Source organism: Patagioenas fasciata, chromosome 14 (genome assembly GCF_037038585.1).
Source record: "Patagioenas fasciata isolate bPatFas1 chromosome 14, bPatFas1.hap1, whole genome shotgun sequence".
Lineage (NCBI taxonomy): Eukaryota > Metazoa > Chordata > Aves > Columbiformes > Columbidae > Patagioenas > Patagioenas fasciata.
The window spans coordinates 11,068,512-11,081,351 of record NC_092533.1 but is presented as its reverse complement, the minus strand read 5'-3'; positions in this window follow the sequence as shown (position 1 = coordinate 11,081,351).

Genomic DNA, 12,840 nt, shown 5'->3' with positions numbered 1-12,840 from the left:
GATCCCCAGAAGTCCATTCCAATCCCAGCCAGCCTGTGATTCTGTGGTGCTGTGTCCCTGGGGACAGGCTGAATGCTGGGGTCCTTCCAGCTGCGGAGGAGGATGGAAGTGGGACACAGGTGCTGGAAGGCAGCTTTCCTGCTCCCCAACCAGTCTGTGATTCTGTGACTATTTTATTTCATCTCTAGGAGGAACGAGAGCTGTAACACCAAACTCACGGGTGTTTGAACTGCTCCTGTAACCCGAATTTTCCTTCCAAGCAGGGAACGGATGAGTTGCTCAGACTCTCTCAGTTCCCATCCCATGTAGCGTGACACCAACTGGCTCAATGCCCCATGTGAGTGGGGCAACATAAAAGCAATCGATAGAGAATGACGGATACAGAAGGCAGAACCTGCGACCCCACGGCAGCGCTGGAGGGGTGAAGCAGCAGTTCCGAGTCTGGGCTCCAGCAGAATCTGCGGCAGGGGATGCTTGGCCGTGCCTGGTGCTGCGGGAGAGGCAGCGAGACTGGGCCGGGGACATGGGCGATGCTGTTGGGGCTGCCACGGGGCTCCTGGGGCTGGGAGAGGGAACTTGGTGTCCTCACAGGAGATGGCTATGAGGTCTCCTCCTGACGGGGCTGTGCGAGGTGAGCTGGCGATCATGTGTCTGTGTGATGATGTTAGCAGTAAATTCAGCAATGTAATCACTGCAGCATCCAGAAAACGCTGATGTTAATGCCCAGAATTGATTTCCTTTTTAATTCTCCAGCTAGACTGGGACACAGCACTTGCTAGCCAATATTTTTAATGTATTGTTTCTCCTTTGCTGCAGTTCCCCTAATTTTCCTGAAACAAAGGGGAAAGCTAATTCCCTTTTGCCGAGGGATGGGCAGGGGAGTGAGCCACAGGCGTCTGAGCGCCACAGCATCCTTCATCTCTTGCGTGATTACTCATGGGTCTGCAGAAGGGGAGGTGATGATGGTCATTATTGTTTGTGCGGATGAGTACAGAGCAGCCCTGTGACGATCTCTGGCTATCCTGGGTGGGAAGCAGCTCCCGTGTCGCTGTGTCCCCGTGTCGCTGTGTCCCCATGTCGCTGTTGGCCATGTGGAGCTCCTGAGCAGCTCACCGCGGAACCACCGTTGCTTTCTTCTTTCTCTGCAAATGTGACTTAAATATATATAATTTAAAACAGCAGCCTTGTAGCTGGAGTTAGGAACGAGCCTACACCCTGGAGGTGCACGTCTTCTGGACTCTGTGTTTGTGCTGAACATAACGCCTCTGTTTATGTGCTGCAGCCTGGACATTCTGTTCCAGCCAGTCCCTCATTTTTCCATGGGCCGCAGGAGCAGTCACAGGCTCTGCGCACCGACCTGCCTGTGTACAATAACCTCATCTCTGTTATTGCTACAGGCAAATCTAAATACTCCGGTGCTTGGGTTTTTGAAAACAGTTGCTGGAGCTCGCTGGAGATGCTGCTTTACTGGAACTGATGCTTTTCAGCCCTGACAGTCAAAGAACCACAAGTTCAAATCCCGGGGAAAAGGAGGAGAAACACGAGCAGTGTTTGGATGTGGTAACGCCAGCAGCACCACACAGCTCCCACCCAGCAGAGCAGGGGTTCACTGCTGACCATGGGCATGCACTTCTGTACCATCCCTACCAGGAAAACATTACTTTAAATATATTTCCTCCAGGTTTCAGCTGCAAGTGTGCCGGCTTTCTCAGAATGATCACAGGACACGCAGCTTGCTCAGCACCGAGATGTCGCAGTATCAGACCCTGCCCTGACGTGGAGCTTCCCACAGAGCCACAGATCCCTGCGGGGGATCCCAACACAAGGGGCTGTGAGTCAGAGGTGCTGGGGCTCTCGTGTCCCCCGAGGGACACTGCTGGGCAGCGTTTTCTGCCAGGACCACAGCTGCTGGCCGCCCTGCAAGGCTGGGTATGTCGAGAGGCCTCTGGGAATGAAGAGCTTCATGTAAAGCGTCACCCGCTTGGGTCCCGTGAAGATCCTCTGCTCTGCTCAGCCTGGCCGCTCTGAGGGAGCACAGTAGCAGGAGGAAGCACATTGCTCAAATCTCTTTATTTTCATAACCCTAACCCCTAACCTAACCCTAAACTCTAACCCTAATCCTAATCCTAGCCCTAACCCTACCGTAACCCTAAACCCTAACCCTAATGGCTCTAATCCTAACCCTAGATCTAACCCTAACCCTAACCACTAACACTAGCCCTAACCAAACCTTAACCCCTAACCCTGAACCCTAAACCTAATCCTAACCCTAACCTTAACCCTAATGGCCCTAACCTTTACACTAACCCTAACCCTACTCTAATCCTAACCCTAAACCTAATGACCCTAATCCTAACCCTAACCCTAATGACCCTAGCCCTAAACCCCTAACCCTAAGCCTAATGACCCTAACCCTAACCCTTACCCTAACCCTAACTCTAATGACCCTAACCCTAATGATCCTATTCCTAACCCTAACCCCTAATGCTAACCCTAACCCACACCCCTAACCCAGCCCTGCAGGGATGCCCCGCACGGCTCTGCGGTGTTGGGGCAACGCGGTATGTGAGATGCTGGGACTGCCCCGTTGTTTCCTTCTCGAGCAGGACAGGTTGAAGCCACGGCTCTGGGACACGCGTGTGCCGCTCCTGGCGTCGCGGGGGCTGGGTGGGACAGCTGAGGGTGGAGTTTGTCCCAGCCTGTTAGCGGAAAACAAATGTTTGCCTTGAGTGCTGTAGAAAATGAAACAGGTGTTTCTCACAGGAGTGTGTGTAGTTGGGCTGAAAAAGATGGGTGAAAGCATCTCCTTGAGAAGTGAGAGCCTGACTACCTAAAGGCATATGATTTTAGCTTTCTTGGCTAACAGGATATATTTCTAGAACGTCTCCTCTGATGTCACTAAAAGAAAGGTGGTTATAAGGTGCCCAGCACAGGAAGCAGGGAGGCAAAGCCCAAGTCTGTACAGGGGCAATCATGAGAAGTCCCTCAGTGGGCTCCCGGCGCTGATTCTGGACCAGGAGTGGGATCTCTCTGGAGCAAACATCCGCATCTGGAGGGTCTGCTGTGGGGATTGCAACAAGTTTTCACGCTACAAATGTATTTATAAACAGGGACTTTTGGGAAAGGGGTACAAGTGGGTTTGTGTGTTTGATTTTCCTGCCAGAGATGCTTTTTGCTTTGGAGAACTTCGATGCATTTGAAAAGACGACATTCAGCAATTCTTCTATAATTACTTCAAAATTACAGCCACGAGCAATTATATTTTTCAATAGCTTTTTGAGTGCTCTGAATCCTAAGAAATTAACTACCCCATTTTCAAGGAGCAGATTTATTAATAGCAGCTGTAACTAGAAATCTTGTCTAATTTTGATCACTACCGAACGAGCAGAAAGAATAAGGGTTCCTGTTTCCATGTATTAACAATATGACTGATAAAATTTGCGGGAGACATTCTTGGTGAACAAGATAATTACAGCTGTGTTGCTCGTGCTGCAATAATTAATGATCGTGTGCTTTATTCTCCAAGCTTGTTTTTCTTGTACAGCTCCAACAGTTTAAATAAAGGCCTCGATCCCTGTCATTTCGCATGACATTGTTCTGAAGCTGGTTAGGCTGCAAAAGCCATCAGCCTGGAGGCAAATTTATTTTTCAAAATACAGTTTAAATCTGCAAACCATTTTTAAAATTATGGGTTAGTGAAAAGGAGGCCCTTCCCATGGAAACAGATGCAGGTTTTTAGGAACCGTAGGCTTCAACTGATTCAGTATTAACACCGAGGGCCCTGTCCTGGGCTGGTGAGAACCCGCGCTGCTCCTGGCAACCGCAGCTCTTCACAGCTATGAATTCAGAATCCTATTTTTAGGCTGAAAATAATCCTTAACCTAAACACAACCTGTCAGATATGCTGCAGTTGACTGTCACATCCTCGTCTGGTTTTTCCCAGGCTTGTTTGCTGGGAAGCTGCCGACCCCGCAGGATCAGGTTCCCTCCGGGCTCGGGCAGGGCTTTGTCCAGTGCAAGTTATCAGTCTCGGAAATACGGGGTGAATTCCCTCTTTTTCAGAACATGTACAGCAGAGGCAGTTTTAGAGGAAATGTCTTCCATCGGCAGTGCCCATCCTCTGCCTTCATCGCTTACACTCAAAACATGAGAGCTCATTAAGTGTTTCTAATTAATTTGTAAGCGGCTAAAGATGCGGCTGAGCCCATTACTGGAGCACGTGGTGGTTCTGACATCTCAGCAAGGAAAACCCTATTGCCAGAACCTTAACCTCCTTGCCCACGGTGTCACCAACAGGTTCGCAGGCTGGGCCCCCTTCACTGGGCTGTGTGACACTCACCGTGTGTCACCTGTGCGGGGTCTCTGGCACCTGTCCCCACCCACAGCAAACCAGTGACAGATACTGGTCAGAGCCCCGGAGACACCAGCAACTGCTGGTGGTTCCCATCCCGGCCATGGGCTCCTGCCGAGCTCCGCTCTCTTGGTTTCTGACTGCAACACTCTTCTGCCAGCTTTGGTTGCAGGTTTGTTACCATTTGTGTGCACATCCTTGAAATCACAACTGGAAAAAACACTGGGGTGGTTCCTGCCGCCTCGAAGTCTCCTTGTCTGTAAGCCCTCAAACTGGTTCCATTTCTCTTGGTACCTTCTTATGAAGTACAGCAATTTGTAATACCCTCCTGGAGACAAGCTCAGTTAGTACTTCACAAAATAGCAACTGTTTATATAAAAGAAAACATTTCTACTGCAAAGGCAATTTTGCCTTGGATGCAGTGAAACCGAACTATTGAAATGCAACACAGGCTTCTCTGGAAAGAACCTGCCCGCTGGCCGAAGCTCTGAGAAAAATATTAATCACTAAAACCGTTTGAAAAATTCGGATGTTGCGCCATGTACTGGTACCATCTGTGGCTTTTGCCTCGCTGGTGCGGCACCGAGAATATTGCAAACGACATGGTGGGGAGCTGCAACGCACCTGCGACTTCTCAGAACACACACAGCCCCCTTCTGCTTTCCAGCACAGCCAAAGTTTGCTGGTTCAAGTTGCACAGTCGTTGCATATGCAGTTGTCAAAAATAATATTTCCTTGACGAGGTTGTTCTTGGTGTCAGGGTGTTTCTAGAAGTCAGTTTGCTTCCTATAGGTCTCTACATGAATTTCACTGCGTTCCCCTTTGTAACAGAAATTGCAAATACATCTCCAGACATCTCTGCCGATACCCCACGGCGGCCTCCATCGCCTCTTCAGTATTTCAGACTGGGGAACGCTTGGATCGCAGCTGTCACCAAGGTCAAATGAATTGCCTAAAAATCCAAAGACATTGCTTCTGCTTCAATATCATCACTGCTGTCCTACCTGATAGATCTTCTCCTGATTTTTAACCTCACAGTATTATATTAAGGAATTGAAGAAAAGCAGCCCGTTTGCTCCGAGCGAGAGCAATTACTTCCACATGGGGTAAGTGACTGTAGGTAAGTGATATCTTGTGTACTTGGGTGGCATCTGGTTTTATTGGGCGGTGCGCTGAACCACGCACTCGATAACTTGCATCACCGTATGATTCATATGCTCATCTGACCTTCATCTCGCTGCTGTTCTGCTTTTATTTCCTTTGCTCCCTACAAGTTCCTCCTGCGTTTCACACACAGAGCTTCCCTTCATTCCAAGAAGACCGCGAATGGTTGCGCTTTGAGCATTTAAAAACCCAACTGGTACAATCAGCTACTTGAAAATCACGGATGGAGCGACACGTCCCTCTCCCCTCACATGTACGCCCCACACCGTAGGCGGTCGGGAGTTGCTGTATGTCGGCCATACCCTCCCCTGCTGGGTGAAATCCCTCCTGTGAGACCCCGCAGACCCTTGTGGGGATAAGAGGGTTTGCAGGGAGGGTCCTTCCCCATTTTTGGTGCTGTTCTTCTAGGAGAAGCCCAGCTCTGTGCACTGGTTCTAGCTGGTCCTGTGCCTTCAGTCTTGCTCAGCGAGGCTGTTCCTCCTTGAGTCCCTCCCCTGCAGCTGAGGATGGATGGATGGATGGATGGATGGATGGATGGATGGACGGACGGACGGACATCATCCCTGGATGTCTTGGCTTTTTGATGCATGAGGGGAAAGAAGAGTCCAGCGCTCTCTCATCAGAACACCTTGGTTTGCTGCAGCAGAGCTTCTGGCCTGGGGGACGAGGCCACCCCAGGCTCTGGGATGCCGCAGTTGATCAATGTCACCTGCCACCACATCTACTGTGCCACAGAAGGAGAGGCGGAAGGGAAGAAACCACACTGAGTGGAAGAAGAGTCATCTGCAGATCTTTTTTAAGTTAAAAATAGACGGGATTTTGTGTGCAGAAGACTGTTCTGTTGTGCTGTGCACATCATGTGAACATGCCGTACGCTTCTGCATTTGAAGACTAAACCCAACAACACTGAAAACAGGAACTTTCTGGATATTCTGCATACCTGAGATTTAATGGCTTCAGTGAGCCGCCTGATATCATCTCATCCATATGGTTGTGCTTGGGTGGGGGAACTAAACATCTCATTAGCTCTGTAGGGTCATTAAAAGCCGGAGATCATAAGGAATAATAAGGATGCATGTCATCGCGCGAAGACAGATGATAAAAGCAACCGACTCTGACGCTGAGTGCTTCAATGTGAGGGGACCCAATTTACCGGCGTGGAGGAGCTGAGTGCTTGCTAACTCACTAATGTCAGCGGGAGCTGTTTATATGCTCTTCATCAGAAAAATCAGGCCAACAGCATCGAAAAGTGCCTAAAACCAGAGGATGATATAGGGACTTTTGTCCTACATAACTTTGCAATGAGTTCACTGAGCACTCCTGGCTCCCAGGCCTGATCGAAGTCTACTAAACTGTGCAACATTTCTTCATAATCAAATTATAGTTTATACACACACAGAAACACAAACACACAGACATGTATCTTCCCAAAAATGTACAAAATATACGCACACAGCGAAAAGCTGAGGTGATGCTGGCTGAATCGCTGCACTGGTCTCGGCTATGACAGCAATGCCCACAGTTGCAAATTACCCTGACATCCACACTTGCAGTAGGAAAACGGTAAGAACTGGGAGTCTTCCCCAGCCTTGGTCTTGATTCAAATGCTGTGATAGTTCTCATAGGCTTTCACAAACAAGTTGGATGTATTTGATTGCATAAAGCAGAGAAACAGCATGCCAGGTGTTTATTATACATTTCTTAATCTAGTTGATTGCCAGTTAAGGAAAAGTCTAGACTGCTGGCCCGTCATTCGGCAGCAGAGAGGTCGTTTGTCATTTTTCCACACGCTCAGAGAATTACTGCATTTACTTAAAAAAAAAGGGGAGGACTGAAATCCTATTTGCTCTAATCTTTATCATATTTAAACTGGCTCCTCTCTGTAGCCGTGCTCTGCTCTTTTACTCGCTCAACATTGTCAGCCAAAGTGTTGGCCACTTACAATTGTAATAGATGCACAGAAAGATAATACTGTGTTATGCAAGTGTTTGGCTTTTTGCCTCCGACAATAACTACTTGGTAAAAAAATACAAATACCACTGCATGTTCTCTGTGGGTTACAACAGGTCATCATCACAAAAAACCCTGCTATGAAATCTTGCAACTTACAGTTGTACAACTTCAAGCAGACCCCAAGTATTAAGGAAAGAGACACTAGAAAACTTGGAAAAAGGTACGTCGAATTTGCTACTGATTCCAGATGACTGGTGGGGACTTTCCCATAGCGTGAGTGTTCCTTTTGATTTTTGTCACTTTTCAGTCTTCATCTACATCCAGCCCATTCTCTTATCCCTCCCTTTCCTAATGGTTTTCGGCATGAGGTTTCCTACAACAGCTGAAGAAAATCTTTCAGTTAAAGTTTTAACCTGATTATAACAACAAAGAAAATGCAAGTGGGGTAGTCACTAGACTCCAGATTGCCTCCTGTCAGGGCAGGTTTTCCCCCACCACCCTCATCTTGAATTTTTCAGGCTAGAGCCTGGACATCTGCATACTGTTGCTGGATACCTCTGATATCTAGACAGGTCCATATGTTCTTTCAGCTTTTGCCAGCGAAGTGCTGAGGCTGGAATCAAATATCTGTAGGTTGTGTGTAGTAAAAATAAAATGGCAAAAACCAGACAAACCATTTGACAAAAGAGCCTGTTTCATACAGAACAACAGAGCTGTTCCATTGCAGAGTGGGTGGGTTTGGGGCAAGAACTTCTGTCTCTGAGCAAACCAGCTGTTTTTATTTTAGGTGGTATTTTATTACAATTTTGAATGTGTTTGTCAGTTCTTATTCTGTTTTATCAGACATTTTTGATAATGTTCTACGCTACAAAGCACGCCTGCGGCAGATTGGGTACTCTGGTGAATGGCCACGAGTCCTTTCTGTCCTGATCCCGCTCGCTCCCGTTTGGCAGAGCTCAGTGATTCAGGGAGGCGGGAGGTGGGGGACAGACAGACAGCTGTTCAGCTGCATCTTCCAAGTGCAGGGAGGGACAGGAATCCCCTTCTTGAGACACGTCTTCTCCTGTTTGGCCATGAAAGGGAAATAAGGTAGATGAGAATACCCATGTAAGCAAAGGACAGCCAGCACTGTTTCAATATAAATAGCTTTTACTGTCCTCATCAGTGGCTTTCAGAGAGTCCATATCAATGCACGCCCTTGTTTTCATAGAAACCCTAGTAAACAAGTAGCAAACAACCTAATTCACCATTTGCTTCACCAGGTTGCTCCTAACTTGGGGACCAGGACGCCAGAAGCCGGGCATTGCCCGATACGATGGCTGGTGTGCGATGTTCCCACTGCCCCAAGCACGAAATAGTTGTTATTTCAGAATTTCCACCCATCCTCTATCAGTCGAGACGAGACGATCCCTTCAGCCGGGAGCAAAGACACAGGAAATGGTTAATCCCCCTGCGCAGGAGCTTTGGTTCACTCTGCTCCAGGGAGCAGCTGGGACTCCTCACCCTCTCTTTGCATGTTAATATTGTCTTAAAACCCTTCAATCTTCAGGTCGACCGTGTTCACAGTACATTCACACAAGCACTCAGCATGTTAGGGACCATCAAATACGTGTGACAGGGAACAGGAAAAGCGCGGAAAATTGCCGCTGAACGTAAAGCATAAGTAGAAAAGGCCTCATAGCCGCATTTAAAAGTTGTAAAGATTCTCATCTGTGTCAGGCTGAAAAACAAGGGTTTGGCTGTCACAATGACTTCTGTCATTGCTTACGTGTACATGGCTTTCTAGTTTTACCCTTCAGGAAAAATCTGTAGAGGAAGGAAAGCCATGCCTGTCTTGAGTTAACGAGAACAAGGACGGGATTTTCATTAAAAAACAATAAATAATGATACAGCAGAAAGATAAAGACCTCACAATTCTCATGCTTCGTCTCTACATTTTACCATTATCCTTTGCACTGAAGCTCTAGGAATATGCAGAGTCCAGAACTTTGCCTCATAAGGAGCAAAATTAGTGGTACAATAGCAAACAACTGTTTTCATTCTTGCTTTTGATTTTGCAAAAATAATTCACTATTTCACATCTTCTGTAACATAATTTTGGATACTGAGAATTCGATATGGAAATGCTGTTTGAGACAGGAGATCAATGTTCTTATCTGGGTAACCTGATCAGTGCTGTGGCATTTGCTAATTTTCCTCCAAAAGGTGCACTTGCACAAAAATACTAATTACCCCTTTGCCTCCCTGAATTCACGCACTTTTACTGAACCATCACAAACATTGTACCCAGGAAGTTAATCATCAGAATAAGCACATGTCCCAACAGCACATATGGTAAAACAGTCTAAAGAGATTCTTCCCATTGGGGGATCCCAGAACATTTTGTTTTCCTCCACTCAGGCAAAGAATTAGTTTGTATGTCGTCCTTGCAGCACGTTAACCACATATTCAGTTAGTAGCTGTTACCAGTGATGGGAATGAATCTCTGAAAAGGAATTATTTTCCAAAGCTAAGAAATGAGGAAAAAAAAAAATAGCCTAACAGCCATATGGGAGAATGAGAGGAAGAAAAGGCTGCAATAAAACTCACAGGAACAAGAAATATCTAGAATAGATAAAAATACAAGTAAAAATATTTCAGTCTATGATGATTGTGTGTCTCTCCCACCGGGAGAGGTGAGGAAGTTGAGTTTTACCCTGAAGAATCTGGGATGTACCCATGGTGGTGAAAGGCATGAGATGAAAAGACATCTTTGGGAGTGTCGGTGAACACAAACAATTGGAGGAACATACCAGGAGGAGGAGGCGTGCGCTGTAATTTAGCTATTCTTCTCAAATCCACGGATGTGTTAAGCAGAAACATTTATTCTCCCGAGACTGCAAATAATCTGTATAAATAGCAAGACACCTCCGATTCTTCCATGTAAGGCTACAGATATTGTTATTTTTCAATAAATAAGAAACTGCATGATAAGTAATGATGCTTTATTCAGGCAGTGTAGAAAAAAGGGAAGTAAATTTTCCCCTCTGCACAGAGGAGTCACCCTGCTTGGCCACATCCTTTAATCCCAACCCTGAAATTACTCATTTGTGAAAGCTTCTTAATTGTCTTTAACTACATAGGCCTCACCACGTGGAGGCACAGGCTGTAACACCAGTAAGCAGTTACGATAGTGACACTTGTTTCCATTGTTCTCCAGATATTTGGGAAAATAAACCTGACAGCTAAAATAGCCCCTGGAACAACTGCAGCTATTAGAGCTATTATCTACCCAAATACAGGTATTTTTGGAGTGAGGAAAGTCTCGTTTCACGGGTCAGTTGGGCCAAGCAATTAAACTGGGATAACAGCTTTGGTTCCTATTGAGTTCCTCTGTCTGTCCTACTGCTCTACACATGTCTGGTGGCTCATGTACAACAAATAATTTGTTTGCCAAAGAAAAAGGAATTCATTGGCTATTAATTTTATTCCCGTGTTGAATGCCTGCTTCCGCATTATTTTGACTGCAGGAATGCTGAACAGCTAGAATAGGTGGGAAAATGAGTCACCTTCTAAAAAAACGGGATGAGGATTTAAATTATTACAGATCCATGAGAACAGAATCATTACATTTTTTATCCAGCCACCTGCACTTTGGGGGTATTGCCTAATCTTTTATGATAGTTAACTATAAACTGAGCTGATGAAGAAAAATATACTTTATTTGCTATTACATCTCTTAATAAGGAAGCATTCATGCTTCAGTTCTTTCTGCTTGCATCTCCTCTTCGGGAGGACTTTTTATCTCCAGCCTTTCAATTTGTGTTCCTGGCAGGCAGTCTCAGAAGATTCCCACACTACTGGAAATAATATTTGATGTACTAAAGTTGAAAAAGGATAACATGTTCTGCCAAATAACTTGTACAAACTTCTGACCTTTGGAACAATAATAGACGTGGTATTTGGAAATGTTAATTTCACCATGGAAGTTCAAAATGAAGTAAAAAAGATAATAAATTAGTCTTGATAGACTTTAAGGGATGAGAATTTTGTCCTTTACCTGACTGCCATTTTTGAGAGCACCTGAAATTGTCTCTCTAGTGGTCGCAGTGTCAGGAGTTTGTGATGTTATGAAGAGTTGCTTTTAAGATCTGTGTTATCCATTCCATGGCTGTGCCTGCGATGAACCAGGCACAGCACCAAAAAAGTCTGCGGTGGATAACATGCCAAATTTTGTTTGAAGGAAACACTAGAAATATTATAAACCAACTTGTGATGGCCAGTAAAGTCCTTCAGTACAACAAAGACAATTGTGCCATAAAGGGCAAGTGGTAAAAAGAACAGGAAGGAATAGCCAGAGGAAAGGAAGAAACAAAACCACTCTTGTTTTTTAGGAAGGAAAGAGGAAAAAAACAAACAAACAAAACCAACAAAAAAAGGACAAACACAAGTTGTGTGTCTGCAGAGCTTTTTTCTCATAAATTTATTGAACAGGACGTGGTGTAAGGAACAAAATCTTAGGAGGCAGCTGCTTCCCAGTGTCCACGAGGGGCCGTTGTCACCAGAAACACAGGACTAGGAGGACTCAGCACCAGTCCAGGTCCCCTCTGTGAAAACCCCACAGGACGGGATTCTGAGAGGTGCAACCAGTTATTTGCGGGCAAACCCCACATTCTCTGGGTCCGTCTCTTCACCTACGAGGCCTCTGTGGGCACAGCTGGGTGGGGTCACGCGTCTGGGGGACCCGACCCCCAGTGCCAGACATGGAGCCCAAGACTTCGAGAAGCTCGAGAACATTCTGTGAGCGGAAGGCGGGAGCAGAGACCAGCACGGTGCAGCCGAGAAACCACACGGTGTTTGGTGTGGTGACACACGTGTCCCTGCCCGTGGGCACTCCAGCTGCAGGATTATGTCCCACTGGACGTCGAAAGGTAATTGATGTAGAGAATGGGTTGTCTCAGGTGTAAAGGTGGAGCTGATGGTGGTTTTAGGAACACTCTGTGGGCGCCCTGTGGAGAGGAGCAGAGCCCGGCGGCACCCGGTGCTGGCGGGGCCGCATTCAACGGCTACCGGCTGCCTCTAACCGCGGGATCGCTCGGCTCCGCGGGCCGAGAGAGCGGAACATGCTCGTCCCCGTGCCCGGGCAGACACCCGTCCCGCCCCACGGCCCGTGAGGCGCCCCCGCAACGCGCACGCGCGGAGCCCCGCCCAACCCTCGCGAGCCTTCCCTCCGTGCGGTTCTTTGACCCCGCCCCGTCTCCACCCCACAGCAGACGGGGGGCGGTGCTCGTCCCAGCCCCGCCCTTCCCTCCGCCCCGCCCCTCGCCCTTCTTGCTGATTCTGTGGGTTAAAGAGCCCGCTCTCGCATTTTGTGTTTGGGGGGTGATGTGCGG